The sequence below is a fragment of the Peromyscus maniculatus genome, chromosome 2 (assembly GCF_049852395.1).
Source record: "Peromyscus maniculatus bairdii isolate BWxNUB_F1_BW_parent chromosome 2, HU_Pman_BW_mat_3.1, whole genome shotgun sequence".
NCBI lineage: Eukaryota > Metazoa > Chordata > Mammalia > Rodentia > Cricetidae > Peromyscus > Peromyscus maniculatus.
This window is the reverse complement of record NC_134853.1, coordinates 139,960,064-139,981,240: the sequence shown is the minus strand read 5'-3', so window position 1 is coordinate 139,981,240 and position 21,177 is coordinate 139,960,064. Positions and strand designations below refer to the sequence as shown.

Here is a 21,177-nt window from a genome sequence, read left to right as displayed (position 1 = left end):
CTGAACATCGAGAGTGACATGGGTCCATTTCATCTTATTCCCTTCTTCTCCACATCTTTGAAAATATGTCACCAGGGTATCTTAATTACTTAACAATTCGACTCCTTTTGTATGCTGGGAAGCAGAGGCTTCTAAAAAAGCGACTTTAGCTTGACTTTGGTGTTGAGATTTTAAGAAATATTTTCCAATTAATATTTTGTCACTTTTTTTCCTTGCAGTGAAGTGGATCACAGTAATTTCTATTTCAAAGCAAGATGTGTGGGAAGAAAATGTACAACTCTTTGATGAAAATTATTTCTACTTAACAATTTGGAGTGTTTCTCAGGAGAAAAAAAGAGTTCTGTGTTAAGGGGGGAAATCAAGCAGGTTTCTCGTGGCATTATATTCTGTGCACAAAATCCTTATGCACTCAAATGGTAGATTTTCTGGGCTTTGATGAGTGTATTGCCCATAGAACCAGCGCCACACTCAGGAATATGGACACACCGGTGCTGGCTAGTTTTATGTCAACTTGACACAAGCTTGAGTCACTTGTGAAGAGGGAACCTTAGTTCAGAAATGCCACCACGGGATTGACCTGTGGGCAAGCCTGGGGTGCGTTTTCTTGACTGATGATTGCTTTGGGAGTGCCCTGCTCACTGTAGGTGGTGCCAAACCTGGTCTGGTGGTCCTGTCCTGGTACTATAAGAAACAGGTTGATCTGCATAGCAAGATCCAAACCAGCCGAGGCTACAGAGTGAGACCCCGTCTTAAAAAAGAAAAAGGGGGCCGGGCGGTGGTGGCGCACGCCTTTAATCCCAGCACTCGGGAGGCAGAGTCAGGCGGATCTCTGTGAGTTCGAGGCCAGCCTGGGCTACCAAGTGAGCTCCAGGAAAGGCGCAAAGCTACACAGAGAAACCCTGTCTCGAAAAACCAAAAAAAAAAAAAAAAAAAAAAGAAAAAGGGGGAAAAAAGAAAGTTACTGCTGGATGATAGGCAGTACTCAAGCACCTCCCAGCCTGCTGCTACCCCCTTGCAGCTAAGCAACAAGCTTTTTAAAAAGTACTTATTTTAAAAATCGGAGCAGAGTCTCATTTATCCCAGGCTCGCTTCAAATTTGCTGATCTGGAGAGGATGACCTTCACTTCTGTCCCTGTCACTTCCATTTCCAGAAGGTTAGAATTACAGGCACACACCAGCACACCTGGGTTATGTAGTGCTGGAGTCGGAACCCAGGGATCTGTGCAGACAAGGCAAGTGCACCACCAACTGAATTACCTCCCAGACAAAAAAGAAATATGCATTTTATGAAAAATCGCCCACTGTCCTGTTTAATAAATATTTCCATCAGTTCGGTCCCACCCACATCACATTATTGGACACCAAGATCCGGCACAACCTGTAAGGGAGAGGAGCAAGGACTGTCTATCTCGTTATTTGTTCAAATAAGCACATTTGCCAAGAACAACATTTTATTTTCATTGAAAAGTGGAGAGGTTTTGAACCAAGGGTAGTGGCCCACACCTTTCATCCCAGCACTTAGGAGGCAGAAGCAGGCGGATTTCTGTGAGTCCGAGACCAGCCTGGTCTACAGAGTGAGCTACTAGACAGCGAGGGCTACATAGGTACAAAGGGAAACCCTGTCTCGAAAAACAAAAGAAAACAACAACAAAGAACGAAAGAATGAGAAAGGAAGTCCCCTTTTCAGGCCCTATGCCTTAGCTAGATACTGTCTGATTGGAGATGAGGGGGATTGGGCTCCCCACCTCCTGTCTTTAGGAGACGATACTTGTCTTACTGCGACTTGAGGTCACATTAGCTTTGTGCGGGTTATTGGGGAGTCACTCAAAACGTGCAGTGGCTAAGGCTCTTTTGTTTCACACAGCATCCTGCTGAGCATGTCCAGCCAAACCTCTGCGCTAACCCTTGTGCACCAATTTATAACACATACTTTTTTTTTATTAGTAATTATGTGTCTGGCCTCGTGCTAGGTATTTTACATGGTAAATTATTATTCTGGCTACCACCCACTGAGCACTTTTACTGTGGGTGGACACGGTGCTAAGCACTCTGCATACTTCATCCCGGCCTTATAACAACCTCTTAAAGCAGGCTTTATTGGCCCCGCTTCACTTGGGAGACATTGAGGTTTGCAGGGGTGATGTCATTTCCCAAGTCCATCAGTTGAGGTGGTGGTAGAGCCAGAAGCTGACCTCAGGGCCCACTCTATCCTGCCGTACAGTCAGCAGAAATGAGGAAGTGAAGCCAGGCATGATGTGACACATCCGTAAAATCAATATTCAGAAAGCAGAGGCAAGAGAATCCGGGGTTCAAGGCTTGTCTGGGATGTTTGAGACTCACTGTCTCAGGAAATAAGTGACCGAGGATATGGCTTAGTTGGTGGAGTACTTGCCTAACATGCACAAAAACCTAGGTTCAGTTCTCAGCACCGAATATAACCAGGCATGGTAGCTAGCATGCCTATAATCCTGGCACTCAGGGGGTGGAGGCAGGAGGATCAGGAGTTTGAGGCCAGTCTGGGCTACATGAGACTGCCAGAAGGAAATCAATCAATTAATCAATCAATCACTCAATTAGTCAATCAATCGGGGGCTGGAGGAAAGGAAAAATAGACAAGAGAAAGCAAGTGTCAGAGAGGTCAAGTATCTTGCTTAAGGTCATCCTGACAGGAAGGGATGGATATGTGAAGACTCAGGTTTGCCTGACAGGAAGCTGGGCCAGTCCCTCAGAGCACTTGGGAGAGGGTGTCCCTAGGTGGGTCTTGAGCTTGTATAGGTCTGGGACAAGTCATCCCAGGCTGGACTGATGACTCCTATGTTAGGGACTTGTTATATTTGTTTGAGACAGGATCTCACAATGGAACCTAAGCTAGCTTTGAACTCTTGGAATTCCTGCCTAACTATCCTAAATTCTGAGATTGCCAGGACCACTGTGCTGGGCTCTGTTAGAGCAGTGGTTCTCAACCTTCCTAATGCTGTGGCCCTTTACTCATGTTGTGAGGACCCTCAACCATAAAATTATTTTCACTGCTACTTCATAGCTGTAATTTTGCTACTGTTATGAATCACAATGTAAATATCTATTTTCCAATGGTCTTAGGTGACCCCTGTGAAAGGGTCATCCAACCCTCAGGTTGAGAACCGCTGTGTTAGACGCACTAGCCAATGTAAGGAGGTGGCGTTTCGGTCATCGGTCCCTTCTAGCTTGCCAAGTCTAATTTGGAAGGCTGAAGGATGGGCTTCACTGCGTCTGCCATTGATTTGCTAACACACAGCAGACATCCACTCCAGCCAGTCTCAGCAAAGTGTCACTCAATACATGGAGTCAAGACCATTTCTCAAGGGCAGGCCTAAGTTACAGAGACTCTTACCGGGGTGGGGGAACCAGAAGTCCTCATAACAGCCGGCTCTCTGCAAATGCCCACCTTCCCCTGTACTTCTCTATAGTGTACTGAACCCGTCCTCTCTTTAGATGGGGGTCCCAAGTGGACCTCCCAAGCAAGTCCATGTGCTCCTTCCCTGCCTGGACCCATAGCTGACTGTCTGGGCTCTGTTTGTCCTAATCCAAAGTTCGGGAGTCAAATGGCATGCATGGCTGTTGCTCAAAGTCAGACTCCCACATCTAGCTCTGTCATCTGAACAAGAGAGCCCGGGTTGCAGAAAACAGACAGGATCCGGGGCCAAAGAAGAAGCGTGTGGGCTGAGCAGGGACCCAAGAAGGAAGCGTCCAGTGAGCAAGCCTGGGTGTTTGGAGGCCGTTAGCGGCTTCATCTGGCCCAGTCCCTTCTCAGAGCAGAGTTTCTTTGGGAGTGAAATGCTTCTAGCTGGGATTTCAGTGCCTCTAGAAAAACTGGAAGATTCTGAGAGTGCAACGCAGAGCGGTGGTTCCTGCTTTAAGGGTTACCTAAACCCCTGGGGACATGCGTTTGTTGTGGTGCCCGCAGGGGGCTTTAACAGATCAATCCTAGGGGAGAGCCACTTCCTGAGTCACCGCTCAGCCCTGGAAACGTGGTGGACACATTTGGTGCTGTTGACCAGCCAGCTACCAGTTCTCTGAGTCTGTCCAGCCTCCGTGTCCCTTGCTGAGGTTTCGGAGTCAGACTTCTCACAGGGTTAGGAGTGGAAGGTCAATGCTGCCAAACCTTGTCCTTTTCTTAAAAACAGTAACGGATGTGGAGAGAAGAGACGAAGGAAGACCGCTATGCCCTTGGGTGATCCAAGGTAAATATCAGATAGCACCCAGGCAAACGCATTCTTTTTACTGTAGCTGCATTTAAACAAACCGAAGTCTTGCTCAGGCCGAGGCTAAATTCATTTAAGTAAGACCATCAAACACGGGGACTAGAGAGATGCTCAGAGGTTGAAAGGGCTGGCTTCTCTTCCAGGGGACCCAGGTTTGATTCCCAGTACCTACAAGGTGGCTCACAGTCGTCTGTTAACTCTGGTTCCAGGGGATCTGATTGATGCCCTCTTCTGGCCTTTGCAGGTGCACACATGTGGCACACTGGTACACACAGAAGTAACACACCCTACAGATAAAATGACAAAAACCTTTTAAGAAAGTCAAACGCAAAAGCAGGAGGTAAAAAGTTTGTAATGTGTAAGGCATAATGGTTAAATTTTATAATATTCCAACAACATAAAAAAAAGAGGAAAAAATTTATAATAATATCTGACACCTAGGAAACTACACTGATTAATGCGTGAGCAAATAAATAAATACAGCCGGGGGTCGGGGGTCAGGGGGAGGCATGGTGGTGCAGGAGGATCAAGAGTTCAAGACCAGCCTAGGCTATATTAGAACTTGTCTCAAAAAAGCCAACCAAGTGAACAAACAAAGGAAAAAAATAAATAAATAAAAAGAGAGCCAGGCAAGGTAATGGTGGTGCACACCTGTAATCCTAGTACTGGAGAGGCAGGAGAATTGCTGGAAGTTCAAGACCAGCCTAACCTACAAAGCAAGTTTCAGGCCAGCCAGGGCTACCTGACACCAAACTAGAACTCAATTGTCAGTCTCTGCCTTCCGAGTCAAAGCCATCCACTCCCTGGACCTCGGCCCTTCTCGGCAGGCACTATACTATGTACCTCTTTCCCTCTGGGCAATCAATTCTAGCCTCGGGTAGAATCTATTTTTCAAAGTGAGTACTTAGGGATCTGGCTGCCCTGCTTCCTTTGGGTTACTCTGACCTTGCCCTCTGTCCTATAGAAAAGAGGGACTTAGGGGAACCTGGGATGTACCCCTTCTTTCTGGCAAAGCTGTGGATGTTGAAAAGCAGAGAGTGAATTCCCTGAGTAGAAATGGGGAAGGCTAAGTCACTTCGGGCAAGTCCCTTCCTTCCTCAGTGGCACTCAGAGGTGTCTCACCCAAGAGAGCTCGACTGTCTGGTCAGGCCAATCATTGCACACACGCCTGTGAGCTCCTACGGCCCTTTTGGTCTTTGCTTGGTGCATGAGCAGATAAACAGAGGAATGCAGAGCCTGGAGAAACCAGAGAGGACAAAAGGACACAGCAAACGCCAGGTGACAGACAGTCCCTGTCAGGTCTGGGATCCCAGAATGTACACGTGATTTGGCAAGGCCACAGGCTGCACCCAAAATATTGTGATCTTGAAGGTCAGAGCATTACTGGTTCTCTTCCAGAGCCTTCCTCCATCCCACAGTAGACTGAACATGGGCTTTGGAGCCAGGGGTTGACCCCGGAGGAGTCACTAACTCCAGCCAGAAGTTTTTCCCTCGGAAGAAAGATCGGGCCTCAGACTTCCAGTACTTATGAGGATTCCACAAAGTCCAGAGTATCCAGAGCTTGGCCTAGGGCTTTGTGCACTGCGTGGACCCACTTGTCTCCCTCACTTGGCCTATTCTTGCTAAGGGGCTTTGCACCTAAGAAATCTCACTGAGGCCCTTTTGAGTGAGTGGGCTTGCCTTCTCCCAGGCCGAAGCCCTCCTCAGAGTGTATCTCTGACCTTGAACTTGTTATGTCGTTGCAGAGAGACAGAGAAAGGACGAGTGGGCTGGAGCCACAGGCGGGACTCTGGGAAAGCCTGTCAGGGTTGAGAGGCAGCGCTGGAGCTGCCCTCTTGCCCAGGACTAGGTGACGTCCTCTCCCTCCCTTCTTGGAGACAGGACTAAGTGACTTCCAAGAGGGTTGGCATTGTTCAACATTAGATGCTCCAACTGGCAGAGGAAAGCATAGCATCGGGAGTGTGTGTGTGTGTGTGTGTGTGTGTGTGTGTGTGTGTGTGTGTGTGTGTGACAGGCCAGGAAGTCAAGGGCTGGAGCCTGAAGCAGCAGGAGAGGGAGGAACAGGTTTGCTCACATTCTTGCCAGGCCAGGATTCCAAAACACTTCTCTGGGTCACCAGCCTGTCAGTCATAAGCTCTGTCAAGATAGTTCTGCTGTGGGCTCCTCAGCACCAAGCTCCCCTCCTGTCCGCTCCACATCCAGGAGCGGCTGTCCCTGACTGTCTTTTGCAGATGAAGAAGCAGGCTTAGAGTGGAAGACTTGAGTGCCCAGAGGGGCTGAGAGGAAGGAACGAACCCCGTAATGAGAAGCTGTTACGCGTGCAAGGCCCGGTGCCTGTAAACATGCCTCTGCTCTGTAGCACAGCAAGGTCCATTTCATATCTGGGATCAGCAGGACCAAAGCCCCTGGAAGCTCCTGCTCAGGGTCCAGAGCGACACAGAGACAAGGCATGAGTGAGGTGAACTGTGCTGGGGTCAGGTCCTGCCCTGCTGAGCTCTCGGTCCTGGGGAAGGCAAGAAAGAGATTCGGACATGCTCAGACTCCTAAGAGCCTGCACGCACCAGCTCATTGCAAAGACAGTTTTCCATATAACTTGAAAACATCCGCCGCCCCCCACCCCCCCCCCCCCACACACACACACTTCATTTTCTCCATGTATAGCTGGCTGACATGGAATGACTAAGCAGAATTCACACAGAGATAAAGGGGCCCGAACTATTGTTGACTGTTTTTCTGGTTTTGTTTGTTTTTAAGATAGAGAGGGTCTCTAACAGTCAGGCTGACCTCCAACGTGCTGGCCAGCCAAGCATAGCCTTGACTCCTGTCCTCTTCTCCCTTTCTTCCATGCCTAGTGTTGTGATTACTGGTGACGTCTAGTTTATGTGGTGATGAGGATGGAACCCAGGTTAGCATATGCTAACTGAGCACCCTATGGATTGAGCTACATCCCATGTCGCTAAGGTTCACACTTCTGTGGTCACTAACACAGTGGGCCAGCCCCCACACTGCAGGATTTGTGTTTACAAATGCAGACACAACTCCTTCCCTTGGTCTATTTGTGAGTTAAAACTTGTTTGTGACAGTTAAGTGTAATAGATAATCTTACATTTGTTTTTTGTTTATTTTGTTTTAAGGGATATATGAGGACAATTGGTAAAATTTAAGATAAATTTGTAGATTTATTATATTACATAATTCTAAATTATCTAATTTTTTTTTTTTTTTTTTTTTTTTTTTTTTTTTTTTGAGACAGGGTCTCTTTATGTAGCCCTGTCTGTCCTGGAACTTACTCTGCAGACCAGGCTGGCCTTGAACTCACAGAGCTCCTCCCGCCTCTGCCTCCTGAGTGCTGGGATTAAAGACGTGCGCCACCACACTTGGTTAACTCTTACTTTTTTCAAATTTATTTATTATTGTTGTGTGTGTGAGTGCAGGTGAACACAGGCTCTAGCATGTAAGTGGAGGTCATGGGACGAGTTTGCGGAACTGGTCCTCTCCTTCCAGCTTGACTTGGGTGAACTCAGTTCAGGCTTGGCAGCAGCGGCTTCACCTGCAGTCATCCAGCCGGCCCAGATTCTCCGGTTTTGATGGTTGTATTGTGGTTATGTCTTTTGGGGGCCATACATTCAGAACTATCATTTTAATTAAAAATATCTTTTAGATTTATTCATTGTATGTGTGTGAATGCTGTCCTAAATGTATATATATGTTCCATCTCTGCTCGGGGTGCCCTGGGAAGTCAGAAAAGGACATCGGGTCCCCTGGCACTGCAGTTATGGATGGTGACCCACCCTGTAGGTGCTGGGGTCTGAGCCCGGGTCCTCTGCAGGAGCAACAAGTGCTCTTAACTGCTGAGCCATCTCTCTAGTCCCCCACACTGAGTTATTTAATGAAAAAGAGATACTATGTTAACAACTTTTAGATATTTCAGGAAGGGCTGGCAGGATGGCTCAGCAAGGCAAAGGAGCTTGCTGCCAGACCTGATGACCCGAGTTTGAGCCTCAGGACGGGCTCACGTGGAGGAGAGAGAGAACCAACTCCCACAAGTTGTCTTCTGACCTCCACACGTGTATGGTAGCTCTTGTGATCCCCACCACAGCTAACACAATAAAATACAGATTTCTGGAAAACCTGCGCTCACTCACAAGAATGGTGCAAAGGCAGAAAACACTTCGAGGGAACCGGGCGGAAGGGAGCTGAGATTCTTTGCACTATTCTTACAGCTCTGCCGTCAACCTGAAATTACATCAAAGCAACAAAAATTAAATGACAATATTGACTTTTATTTGGAACAGTGGTCAGCTCAGGACTAGAGGTCGTCATTAGACTGCGCATCTGCCAGTGGGGGCTGCCCCTACCCCAGCGTGAGATGTGGACTTTTCGCTCCCTAATTTAGCCTCATCGCCATTCTGCCTCTGTGGCTCCTCCTTCCGGGTCAGGGCCTCTTTGAGGTGATACCTTTTCATGAACCAGGCCCAAACCTCTTTGCTCTGGGGTCCTCTTTCTGCTTCTCCTGGGTGTTCTGAACCAGTGGACGAGGGGAGGGGCTGCCTCAAAGCTGGAACCTCAAGGTCAGGCTCTTTGTCCCAAGTCTTAGTTCTCAAGAACTTCTTGTTTGACAGGAACCGCCTCTTCCTCGTCTTCAGCCGAACTTTGTGCCCATGGCTGACCAAATTCATGTCTTGATGTTTAGAGAGAAGATCAAGATACCTGATGCTCTCTACCTCTTGATTCTTATATTTAATGACTCTTCGAAAATAATTCTGGCATCCCTTAAGAGTCTAGTCTAATCACCACAAATAACTAAAAGACAAGCATGTAGGCATGGTGGAGACGGAGGCAGGTAGATCTCTGAGTTCAAGGCCAGCCCGGGTCTACATTGTGAATTCTAGGCTAGCCAGGGCTTCATAGTAAGATCCTGACTCAAACAGACAAACAGAATGAAGAACAAGCATATGAGAGGACTGAATCAATCATTCTATATCACAAGTGTTCAATCAAACAGGGCATTGTGACCCATGGATGTATACAGTTATTTATCCATTAAAATAAAAATTTGCTGGGTGATGGTGGTGTATGCCTTGAATCTCAGTACTCAGGAGGCAGAGGCAGGCAGATCTCTGTGAGTCTGAGGCCAGCCTAGTTTACATAGTGATTTCCAGGACAGCCAGGATGACATAGAGAGAATTTGTCTCAAAAAATTAATAAACAAATAAAATCGAACAAAGGGGCTGGAGAGGTGGTTCTGTAGGTATTGTACTTGCTACCTAGCATGAGGACCTGAGCTCTGATCCCCACACCCAAGTGAAAGATCTTGCATGTGACCTCAGGGGTGGGGGATGGAGAGAGCAGATTTCAGGGCCTTCACAGTTATCTAGTCTAACCAAAAGTGGGGAACTGCAGTTACAGTGAGAGACACTGTCTCAGAAAATAAGGCAGAGATCAATAGGAGGACTCCTGATGCCAACCTCTGGCCTCCACAGATGCACTCATAGGCACACACACTGGCATATCACACATACATGCGGTCCTGTGGAAGAACAACAAACACCCTCAGCTAACGTTACCTCTATGCCTCCTCCTTCCTTCCTTCCTTCCTTCCTTCCTTCCTTCCTTCCTTCCTTCCTTCCTTCCTTCCTTCCTTCCTTCCTTCCTCTTTTTCTTTCCTTCCTTTCCTTCTTTCTTGTGAATGGGAAAAAAAAGTAAAGCCAAGGGCTAGGGAGCCATGAAGACATGTGGTAGGGCCCTAAATTACAGTGAGATAAGAGAAGCGAGGGCCAGGGTTCAACTGCAAGAGGGCTCTTGTAGATAATAATGTGCTTATGTTCAAATGCCGAGGACAGGTGGTGTGTGAGGCCCTGGGCTTTGTCTGAGTGTCAGGGGGATAAACTAGAAGGGTTTTGAATGTTTTCACCTTAAATCAAAGTTAAATGCACTCCACTACCAAGTGAGATTTTCTGTACCGACTACAGAAACCTAATACCAGGGGCTGGCAGTGGAGCTGGCACAGGGGTGGAACACTGCCCTGAGTTTGGTCCACAGCACCAACAATTTAAAAGGCGAAGAGGAAAACTCCACATAGTACTCTGCTACGCCAGCATGAACTGAGTACTTTGCACATGCCACATTTTGGGGGCCAGTTCTAGCCTTGATTTTTTTTTTTTTTTTACTATGTTCATTTGGTGTGTGTGCTCATGTGTGTGGGCATGCATTTCACTGTGTATGTGTGGAGGTCAGAGGACAACTTGAGGGACTCAGGTCTCTTCTTCCACCATGTGGGTCCCAGGAATCGAACTTAGGCCTTCAAGCTTGGTGATATGGTAGGTACTTTGCTCACTGAATCATCTTGCTGCCTGTCCCTCCCCCACAACCCTTCTTTACACTTTTGGTGAACTCAGGGACCTATGAAAACCAGTATTGAATACAAGTTCTGGAATTAAAACTTTTGTTTATTTTTATGTGCATTAGTGTTTTGTCTGCAAGTATGTCTTTGTGACACACACATGCCTGTGGGCACTGGAAACTAAACCTTGGTCCTCTGCAAGAGCATCAAAGTGCTCTTAACTGCTGAGCCATCTCTCCAGGCCTCCACATGGCTATTTTTTGGTTTTTTCGAGACAGGGTTCCTTTGTGTAGCTTTGCGCCTTTCCTGGAACTCACTTGGTAGACCAGGCTGGCTTCAAACTCACAGAGATCCGCCTGCCTCTGCCTCCCGAGTGCTGGGATTAAAGGCGTGCGCCACCACCGCCCGGCTCCACATGGCTATTTTTAACCTATTACTTTGCAATGTGTTTATATTTAAAGAAGAGCTATAGGGGTAGGGATAGGACTCAGTTGCCAGAGTGCAGACTCAGCAAGTGTAAAGCCCTAGGTTTGATTCCCAGTACTTGAAAAACCAGGAGTTGTGGCATATGCCCCAAATTCCAAATCTCAGGAAGTGGAGGCAGGAGGATCAAGCCTTCTAGGGCATTGTCAGCTACATAGTTAGATGGAGTCCAGCCCGAGGTCCTTAGAACAACAACAACAAAAACGTCATAAATATTAAACAAAAAGTTCCTTGCTCCGTCTCCCCTTAATGTCGTGTAGCCCTGCACGTTAACCAGGGGCCAAAGAGATGACTCAGAGCGATTGCTCTTGCAGAGGATTCAGGCTTGGTTCCTAGGACCCAATAGATGGTAACTCACAACCACCTGTAACTCCAGTTCCAGGGGATGTGATGCTGCCTTCTGACCTCTAAGTGTGCCAGGCATATACATGGTATACCTATATAGGTACAGGCACTCACACATACACATAAATCTAAATATAAATTTTAACACACTACTAACTAAACTATGAACTTCATCTGGATTTTTACCAATTTCTTCACTGCTGTGTGTGTGCATGTGCGTGTGCGTGTGCGTGTGTGTGTGTGTGTGTGTGTGTGCGTGTGTGTGTGTGTGTGTGTGTGTCTATTTCCAAGATTCCTCCTAGGCTACATACACATTGTATTTCGTTGTCAGGCCTCTTAGTGTTCCTATCTATGATCATTTCTGAGTCTTGCTTTTGCACAATCTTCTGTTTATCTTTTGAGAAAAGGTCTCACTCTGCAGATCAGGTTAACTTTGAACTCATGGCCATCTGTCTGGCTTAGCTTCCCAAGTGCTGGGATTACAGGGTGTGAACCCCCAGGCCCGGCAACCTTGGCCCTGCGAAGTGCACTGTTTAGCTATTTTTGTAGAATGTCCCCCGAGGCCTTATCTAATGTTTCTCAGAATCAGACTGCGGTTATTGGTTTGGAGGAAGAAGGTCACAGGAATGACGTGCTCCTCTCCTCGAGTCATGTTGTTGATACATGATAGCAATACCCCTTGTGGCCGTGATGTTAACCTTAGTCACGTGGTTCCAAGGTCGTGACTGCTGGCAGGTTTCTTGACTCTCTTTTTCCTTATTTGAGAATTGAGCCTGAGTCCAGTCCTCATTCAAGGGTAAGAGAATTGGCTTCTGCTTCCCAGGAGAGGGGCATCAATGTGGGGACAACTATTAACTCCACTGTGGTAATTAAGGACTCCAGAAGCTACTCTGAGGCTGTATTCTGTTTCTCTGTGACATTTCATTCTCTTTTTGAGTATTGGTCAGTGGATCTTGCCTACAGCAATTCTTCAAGTACAAGAGAATACTTTTCAACTTTAAACACCACATTATCCATTGTTTGAGAAAGCATGCAATGTCAATAAGCTATTGTGAAACCAGCCTTTGTATTGTATTAACCACAATCGAATCTACACGCTCTAGATGAACTTAAAATGTATTCAGAACTGGGACCCACCGCTGTGACCACATTGTGTCTGAGTGAGTGAAATCATGCCTCTTTGCTAAATAGTTCTCACTCCTGCCCTGCTCAGATGCCCTCAGGCTTTGCAACCCTCTTCTCATGCTCCACAGCAGAAACAAAACAGTTAAAAAAAAAAGAAAAAGAAAAAGCTTCAGACCTTTCATTTGTGACTACATTACCATCTAGCTGTAAGCAACAAGGTCTCCAGCAGGCCAAACCAATTCAGATTCTCTCCCAGAAGGAACATTTTATGGGAAAATAAATTAGTGTGTGTGTGTGTGTGTGTGTGTGTGTGTACCAGAAGACAATGCAGGAATTGGTTCTTTACCAAGTAGGTTCTGGGGACTAAACTCAGTTGTCGGGCTTGGTGGCAGGTGCCTTTACCCACTGTGATATCTCTTCAGCACAAAAACTTAATTTTAGATTAGTAGATGAGAGGGCCAGGCAAATATCATGACAGCCTGTCCTAATAACTCGATTTAGAACCAGGCCTCGGTCCCTGCTTCTTGGAACTGAGCAGGCAGTTTCTGAGGAAGCCACAGACAAAGGACAATCAATCTTCAACGCCCCTGACAGCAGGGACAGGGAGATAGGATGCATCAAGCCTGGGCCACTGAGCCAGCCCCCACAGTCTGCTGCTCAAGGTAATAACCAAATAAAGACAACGCCTAGGACTTGTCCAGGCCCACTCAAAAGTGGAAAAACCGTAGCCTTAACCAACTCCTGACTAGCCCTAACCAATTAGAATGTACTAATATGATTGCTGTGATACCTCAGTAAACCCCCCCACACTCTATCCCCTACAGACAAAGAGAAGCTTAAACCAGGATTCCTAAGTGTAGATAAGAACTTAGACCCCTTTTCCTCAGGTGGCTGTATCTGCTACAGAGACTTTGGAAAACACGGAGTCAGGATATTCGACCAAAAGACTAAAAAAAGGGAGGTGGGTTAAAATAAATTATATGGTCTGTGCCTTTAAGAACTAGCCTCACAAGGAAAGGGGAGCCTCCTTCCAACCTTCCTGCTGTGAGTGAGAGATTTGGAAGAGCCTCCCTGGAGGCTTGTAAACTTAGAATACACCTTACTTTTGCATTCTGTACCTAAAGTCTCCAGTGGCGGCTTTGGGGAAGAGATCTAGGCACAATAAGACCCTTGCTCTATTGTCTCAAAAAGGGGGCCTTAGCCAAAGATATCTCAATATAGATAGACCCAGGCCAGTTTCAAGTCCCTAGAAATGATGGCACCAGCCCCAGGAAATCAAAAGAACAAAGTCAGGATGTCTGATGGTAACCAATTAACCACAAGATGCCCCTCTCCAGAGATAACATGACCAGACCCGGGAGATGAGTTGTAAAACTCCTGACAGGGCAAACAGATAAGCTAGAATAAGATAAAGTCCAGGCCCGGGAAAAACTGGACCAATCAAGGATGGACCCATACTAACCCCCTCCCCTCTAAGAAATTTTATGGGTGTTGCCTATAAAAACTAACTTCCCCAAGAAAGAGTAACTCTTCCCTGCCTCACTTGAGATGGCTTGAGATGAGTTCCCTGTCATGACTTGTAACAGATAAACCTTGCTTTTGCATTCTGGTATGCTCGTCCTTGGTGGTCTCTCTGGGGGTTACGATCTGGGCACAACAATTGCCACTTGCTTAAGCCTGAGATGATCTAACTGCCCTGGAACTCCCTTTAGCTGTGCTTAAAAGGAGCCTGTGAGCTTCTCTGGAGGTTGCCGTTTTGCCTTTGTGTAGGATGGTCGGCCCCAGCATGCTGGAATAATAAACACTCTTGTTGATTGCATACATGAATGATGGTATTTTGTGGGACTTCTCCAGGACTCTAACAGCAAAAAAAAAAAAAAAAAAAAAAAAAAAAAAAAAAAAAAAAGAGAGAGAATTTTGCTGTGGTTATCAGAGAAGTGAGGTCATAGGCTTTGGGCACATTGTGCTTCTAGGCACTAAAACAAACCAGCCTTCTTTACCCTTCCCAGTTTGGGGAAAGGCTGTTGTCTGCTCTGACAGCAGCCATGTACGGGGATGGTGGTAAATTACTTTGGATAGTATCCAAGCTTTGTGTGAATATACAAGACATATTAAGCAGCCAGTTAACAGTTGGGTTCAGGTGGGCACAGATCAGCTCTAAGAAAGCAGGTATATGGCCAACCGAACTCCTGTCTCGGTCTCTCGCTTCGCTCTCCTCTCCAGACAACATGAGCTTCACCACCCACTTCACCACCTTTTCCACCAACTACGGGTGTCAGGGCTCTGTGCAGACACCCAGCCAGCGGGTCCGTCCTGCCAGCAGCGCGGCCAGTGTCTATGCAGGTGCTGGGGGCTCCGGTTCCCGGATCTCCGTGTCCCGTGCCACAAGTGTCTGGGGTGGCTCTATGGGGTCTGCAGACCTGGTTGGAATGGGTGGCATCCAGACCGAGAAGGAGACCATGCAAGAGCTGAACGACCGCCTGGCCAGCTATCTGGACAAGGTGAAGAGCCTGGAGACTGAGAATAGAAGACTGGAGAGCAAAATCCGGGAACATCTGGAGAAGAAGGGGTCCCAGGGCGTCAGAGACTAGAGCCACTATTTCAAGATCATGGAGGATCTAAGGGCTCAGATCTTTGCAAATTCTGTGGGCGATGCCGAATCATCCTGCAGATCGACAATGCTCATCTTGCTGCTGACTTGCAGAGTCAAGTATGAGACAGAACTGGCCATGTGCCGGTCTGTGGAGAGCGACATCCACAGGCTCCGAAAAGGTAGTGGATGACACCAACATCACGAGGCTGCAGCTGGAGCCAGAAATTGAAGCCCTCCAGGAGGCACTGCTGTTCATGAAGAAGAATCACGAGGAGGAAGTCAAAGGACTGGAAGCCCAGATTGCCAGTTCTGGATTGACCGTGGAAGTGGATGCCCCCAAATCTCAGGACCTCAGCAAGATCATGGCTGACATCCGGGCCCAATATGAGGAGCTGACTCAGAAGACTCCTGAGGAACTGGACAAATACTGGTCCAGATTGAGGAGAGCACCACAGTAGTCACCACCCAGTCTGCTGAAATCAGAGATGCTGAGACCACACTCACGGACCTGGGGCACACCTTCCAGGCCTTGGAGATTGACCTGGAAGCCATGAAAAATCAGAAGATCAGCTTGGAGAAGAGCGTTAGGGATGTGGAGGCCCGATACAGCATGCAGATGGAACAGCTCAATGCGGTCCTTCTGCACCTGGAGTCAGAGCTGGCCCAAACCTGGGCAGAGGGGCAGCGCCAGACCCAGGCATATGAAGCCCGGCTGAACATCAAGGGCAAGCTTGAGGCTGAGATTGCCACCTACCGCCACTTGCTGGAAGATGGGGAAGACTTCAGTTTCAACGTTGCCCTGGACTCCAGTAACTCCTTGCAAACTGTCCAGAGGACAACCACCCACAAGGTCATGGATGGCAAAGTTGTGTCCGAAACCAACGACACTAGAGTTCTGAGGCACTGAGGCTGACAAGGAGGCGACCCCTGGGGACTAAGGGACCAATAAAAGTTGAGAAGTCTCTGGACAAAAAAAAAAAAAAAAAAAAGCAGGTATAAGAGCCAGAAGGAGCTGGTTTTGAAACCATATTAAATACAAGTTTTCTTATAGTCTAGTACTGGGCAGGTCACTAAGTTCACTTTAGACAAGCCTGAAATGTTATGATGACTTGAAATGATGGTGTAATGTTTTGAAATAGAATTTATCTGGAAAATAACATGTATTCATAAATGGTAATAACAACAATCTAATAATAGTTTAAAAAAAATAAGCCAGGCATAATGGAATGCCTTTAATTCCAGCACTTGGGAGGTAGAGGCAGGAGGATCTTTGTGAGTTTCAATCCAGACAGGGCTACATAGTAAGACTGTCTAGATAGATAGATAGATAGATAGATAGATAGATAGATAGATAGATAGATAGATAGATAGAGGAAGGGAGGGAGGGAGGTGGAGATGGAGGGAGGGAGGGAGGGAAGAGGGAAGGAGGGAGGGAGGGAGGGAGGGAGGGAGGGAGGGAGGGAGGGAGGGAGGGAGAAAGGGAGGAAGGGAGGGAGGGAGGGAGGGAGGGAGGGAGGGAGGGAGGGAGGAAGGAAGGAAGGAAGGAAGGAAGGAAGGAAGGAAGGAAGGAAGGAAGGAAGGAAGGAAGGAAGGGAGAAAGCATCTGGGGCTGGAGAGATGGTTCAACAGTTAAGAGCACTGGCTACTCTTCTAGAGGGCCCAGGTTTTATTCCCAGCACCTACAACCACTGGGAGTCCAGTTCAAGAGGATCCAACACCCTCTTCTGGCCTCCATAGGTATTGTGCATGCACATGTGGTACACAGACATATATGCAGGCAAAATGTCTGTACACATAAAAGCAAATACACAAATCATTAAAAAAAACAGTAACATCTCTTGGCTGGTTTCTGTATTGGGCACAAAAGTAGGTAATTTTATGTATTTATTTATCTATTTGTTTTAGATAGGGCCCCATGTTGCTCGGGCTCATCTTCAGTTCATTTGCAGCTAAGGATGACCTTCAGCTCCTGGAGATGTTCCAGCCCTCACCCTCCAAACATCACAGGCCTTCACTGCCACACTTGGCTTACCTGTGGCAATTATTTTCATCTTCACCTAAATGCTGTGAGTTTGGTGCCCTTTGTATTGCCCTCACTCTGCAATAATGAAATTGAGACTCATAATTCAATTATGAATTTTAAGCTCACAGGGGAAGCTCATGGGCGGGGCTGAGATCTGAATGCAAGTAGCTTGACAACACCTTGTTGATAAACACACTGTACACATACGCCCCCACCCCCCACCCCCCCACCTCCCTCCACCCCGCACAGTTTAAAAACCAGCATTGTGGCACACGCTTGTTAATTTCAGTGTTTGGGAGGTAGAGGCAGTGGGCTGGAAGTCCAAAGTCAAGGCCAGTCTAAAAAAAGGCCTGCCAAAGAAAGGGCTACAGCCTTCCAGGATACTATGTATGGCCCACGTACAGCCTGCAGACCAGCTCAGAGACCCAGTCCAGGTCTGCTTCACTGATTAACGAAATATTTGTGATGTCAGCGCATTGAGAGTAATTTTTATTTATTTACATTTAATTTTAAGATCGGGGGCTGGAGAGTTGGCTCAGCACTTAAGAACATTGCTAGCACCCAGGATGGGAGGCTCACAATCACCTGTTAACCAGTTCCAGGAGACGCTGACACCATCTTTTGGCCTCCAAAGGTACCTGGTCACATGTGCACAGCCATGGAGACATGCAGGTACAGAGATGTACTCATAAATTAAAAAATCTAAAGATTTAAAATTGTACTTACTTATTTGCTTATTGTGTGTGTGTGTGTGTGTGTGTGTGTGTGTAAGTGTACACAATTTGCAGAAATTGGTTCTCTTCTTCCACCATATGGGTGCCAGTGATTAAATTCATGTTGTCAGCTTGACAGCAAACACTTAAGCCACTGAGCCATCTCACTGGCCCAAAAGTTTTTTGTTTTTTTTTTTTAAATTCTGTTTTATTTGTTTGTTTGTTTGATTGGTTGGTTGGTTGGTTTTTTGAGACAAAGTTTCTCTGTGTAACAGCCTTGGCTGTCCTGGAACTCATTTGTAGACCAGACTGGCCTCGAACTCACAGAGATCTGCCTGCCTCTACCTCCCAAGTGCTGGGATTAAAGGCGCATGATAGCACTTCCGGTAAGATTTGTTTTTATAATTCTGTAGCAAGAGTAAAACAAATCAAAAGAAACAAACCCTGAGCATCTAAGATTCAGGACAGACAGGGTATGACTTCACAGAAACAGTTAGTAACGCTGAATCCTTCCTCAGTGTCCCAGGGTCTCCATTTGAGAGAAACGTCCTTTTCCCAAGATACTACAACATGCCCGAAAAGTCTGTATTTAGTTATTATTTTATGGTTTTATTTATTTATTTATTTATTTTTGTTTATTTTTTTTAGACAGGGCCTCACTGTGTAGCCCAGGCTGACCTCCAATTGAGATGCCCCTGCCTCCATCACAGTGCAGGACCACAGCCTGCTTAACAGTGGTTTTCTGCCACATAGTGTCCTGCAGGGGACGGTGACTGCTGGAACGGGAACTCACAATCTCCTCTGCATCATCTCTCCATGGGGAACCCACAAAGCCCCTTTGTGTGTGCCAGGCTGGAGCGAGCTGCTTGACAGTTGGACCTAGGAAGAGCAGGTGTTGTCCTTGGAGGGCCCGGTGAGAGCTGCTTCCATCGCTGAGGCAAGAGCCAGGACAAACAGAGCCAGGAGGAAAAATAACCTCGCCACCACAAAGCTCCAGTCTCTTGGAGACACAGTGTCACACCTGACGGTCGCTCACGCCACACGACGAGGTGTCCATTATTCATTGTGTTCCCAACAAAAGGGCTTTCTGTTTCCAGCTCAAGCCAGGCTATTGTACACCACCTGAGGATGGAAAGCAATGTGGAGAGCCCCAAGCTCTGCCAGCTGCTGGCATCTACCCTACAGGAGACGTAGTCCTTCATCCCAGACCCCGGCTGCCCATGGAGGCCAGATGGAGGCTAGAAGAAATCCAAGAGCAAAGCTCGTTTCACAGAAGCTCCCAGGGAGTTGGAAGTCAGTCACGGTACCCCACAGACCAAAGCTGAACAAAAGCGCTGTTTCCTCCTCCTGTCCTTCGGCTTTCCTTCTCTCCATGTCAGTGGAGACCTTCCCTTAGTTCCACATCTGTGCCCCGCCCCCACCGCACTTGGTCTCACACCCCTCCCACAATCCCACGCTCCTCTCTTTGGTTTGTCTATGGCAGATGGGATGGAATATTGCCCTCATGGGGGCTTTTGTTTTTATTTTTCATGACTGGATCTCAGTAGGCCAGGCTGGCCTTGAACTCACTACGTAGCTGAGGGTGATACTGGACTGATCCTACGCCTCCTCCCCAAACAGTAGGATTGCAGGTGGGCCCCACCACACCGGGCCCTCACGGGGGTTAGTAGCTCTCTGGCACTTGTTCTCAGAGTCGTCCACACACTCTGTCTTTAGTGTGTGAAAGCAGAAGAGATGAATAAGAAGAGAAGCCTGGAAACTGGTTGGCTTCTAGAAGGATAAGGCAGGGACAGACGGCACTCTGGATGGCATGTGGAGGGTGTTTCTGCGGAATTAGCTCTTGGTTCTGGTTTGGTGACCTGGGGTAAGCCATGGGTCAGGCCTCCCTGAACTGGAACCTGATCAGGTGTCAGCAAATGACTGGTAGAGGAATGTCCCTGGGCAGGCCGTCTGGCTGCCTCTCGGCCTCGGTTTCTTCACATGTCCCCATTTGGGGACAGTAACCTCCTCCCTCTCGGTTCTTGGGTCTTGGGTGGGATCAGTTTGGCAGGCAATGTGGAGAAGAGAGACTCTTAGAGACATGGCAAGGTGAAAAGAAAGTTAGCCAGCTTCCACGTAACTGCCTTTCCCCTTTCTTTCCTACAGAGTTTTCGCATATGCATGTGTATATATGTGTGTATGTGTGTATATTTTGAGGTGGGGTTTTCTATGCAGCCTTCAAACTCACAAGCCTCCCTCCTCAGCCTTTCAAGTGCTGATTATGGCTGTACACTATTATACCATCTCTTGAGTGATTTTTTTCCTAGTTTTCTCTCCTTTCTATCTGTGCCCTGCCCCGTTCCCCCACTGACAAGATCTGTCTTGGTAAAGGACCATTTAACAGTCATTTACACCTGAGTGTGAATTTAAGCCCCACCCCACCCCCACCCCTCAGCCTCAGGTCCCTCACACTTGCCTCTGACTGGTGGGAATGGCTTTATGGTCATGAACCCTGGACTTCAGTGATTGTTAGGTTGTGTCAAGGACTAGAAATCTGCCTTTCAAAGCAAGCAGGGTAATTGGGGTTCAGGGGCTCTGCTCATGGGACTGAGGAGAACACTGATTTCTAGAGCTGGGGGCTTTAGGAAGAGACAAGCAGGGGTCCCAGAGAACTTGTTCCGATGCCAGGGCCCTGCCTTCTCTGGAAGGGACTCCAGGTAAGTACCAGAGAGAACTGCTATTTTCGTCCAAAGGTGGGATCTTGGATGCCACTTCACATAGCCCTTCATCCCAACGCTTTCTGAAACCTGTCCAGGTGGGGACAGAAGAGGTCTCCCAAGGCTGAGCAATTGGCCTCAAGTCTCCCCAGGTGACTGGCAGAGGAGAGCCTGGGGCCAGTGCTCAGGATGATGTCTCTATAATGCTGCTCCCTGGGCCAGAGCTGTCTGGTGTCTCTTTCCGGGTCCTCCCTTCCCCTCGGCTGTTCTGGTCTGGTCAGGCATTGTTGAGAAGTGTGTGACAGGAACTCCCCTCTGAGAGCCCCTCGTTCCCGAGTCCTGTCATTCCTCTTCCTGTTCTCTATTGCTCTCATCCATCAAAATTCTGGATGGACAGGGGGCCAATCCCGTTCTTGCAGAGGTAGGTGTAGTGGGCACCAGAGACCGTTACCCGGGCAGAGGAGACTAACACATGACTCCATCTGTCACATACAATGCCACATGGCTCAGTCCCCAGCATGACGTTTGATCCACAGCTGGATCCCGACCTGATGGACCTCATGAGCCCTCCACAGGAGATGGAATGTCCTCCACAGCTGTGGGCACTATGTTATG

General features: G+C 47.7%; 1 pseudogene; it reads left to right on the top strand.

Annotated features, from left to right (window-relative positions):
* Positions 1-14,750: 14,750 nt before the first annotated feature.
* LOC102911953 (keratin, type I cytoskeletal 18 pseudogene) lies at positions 14,751-16,113 on the top strand (annotated as a pseudogene).
* Positions 16,114-21,177: the final 5,064 nt, after the last annotated feature.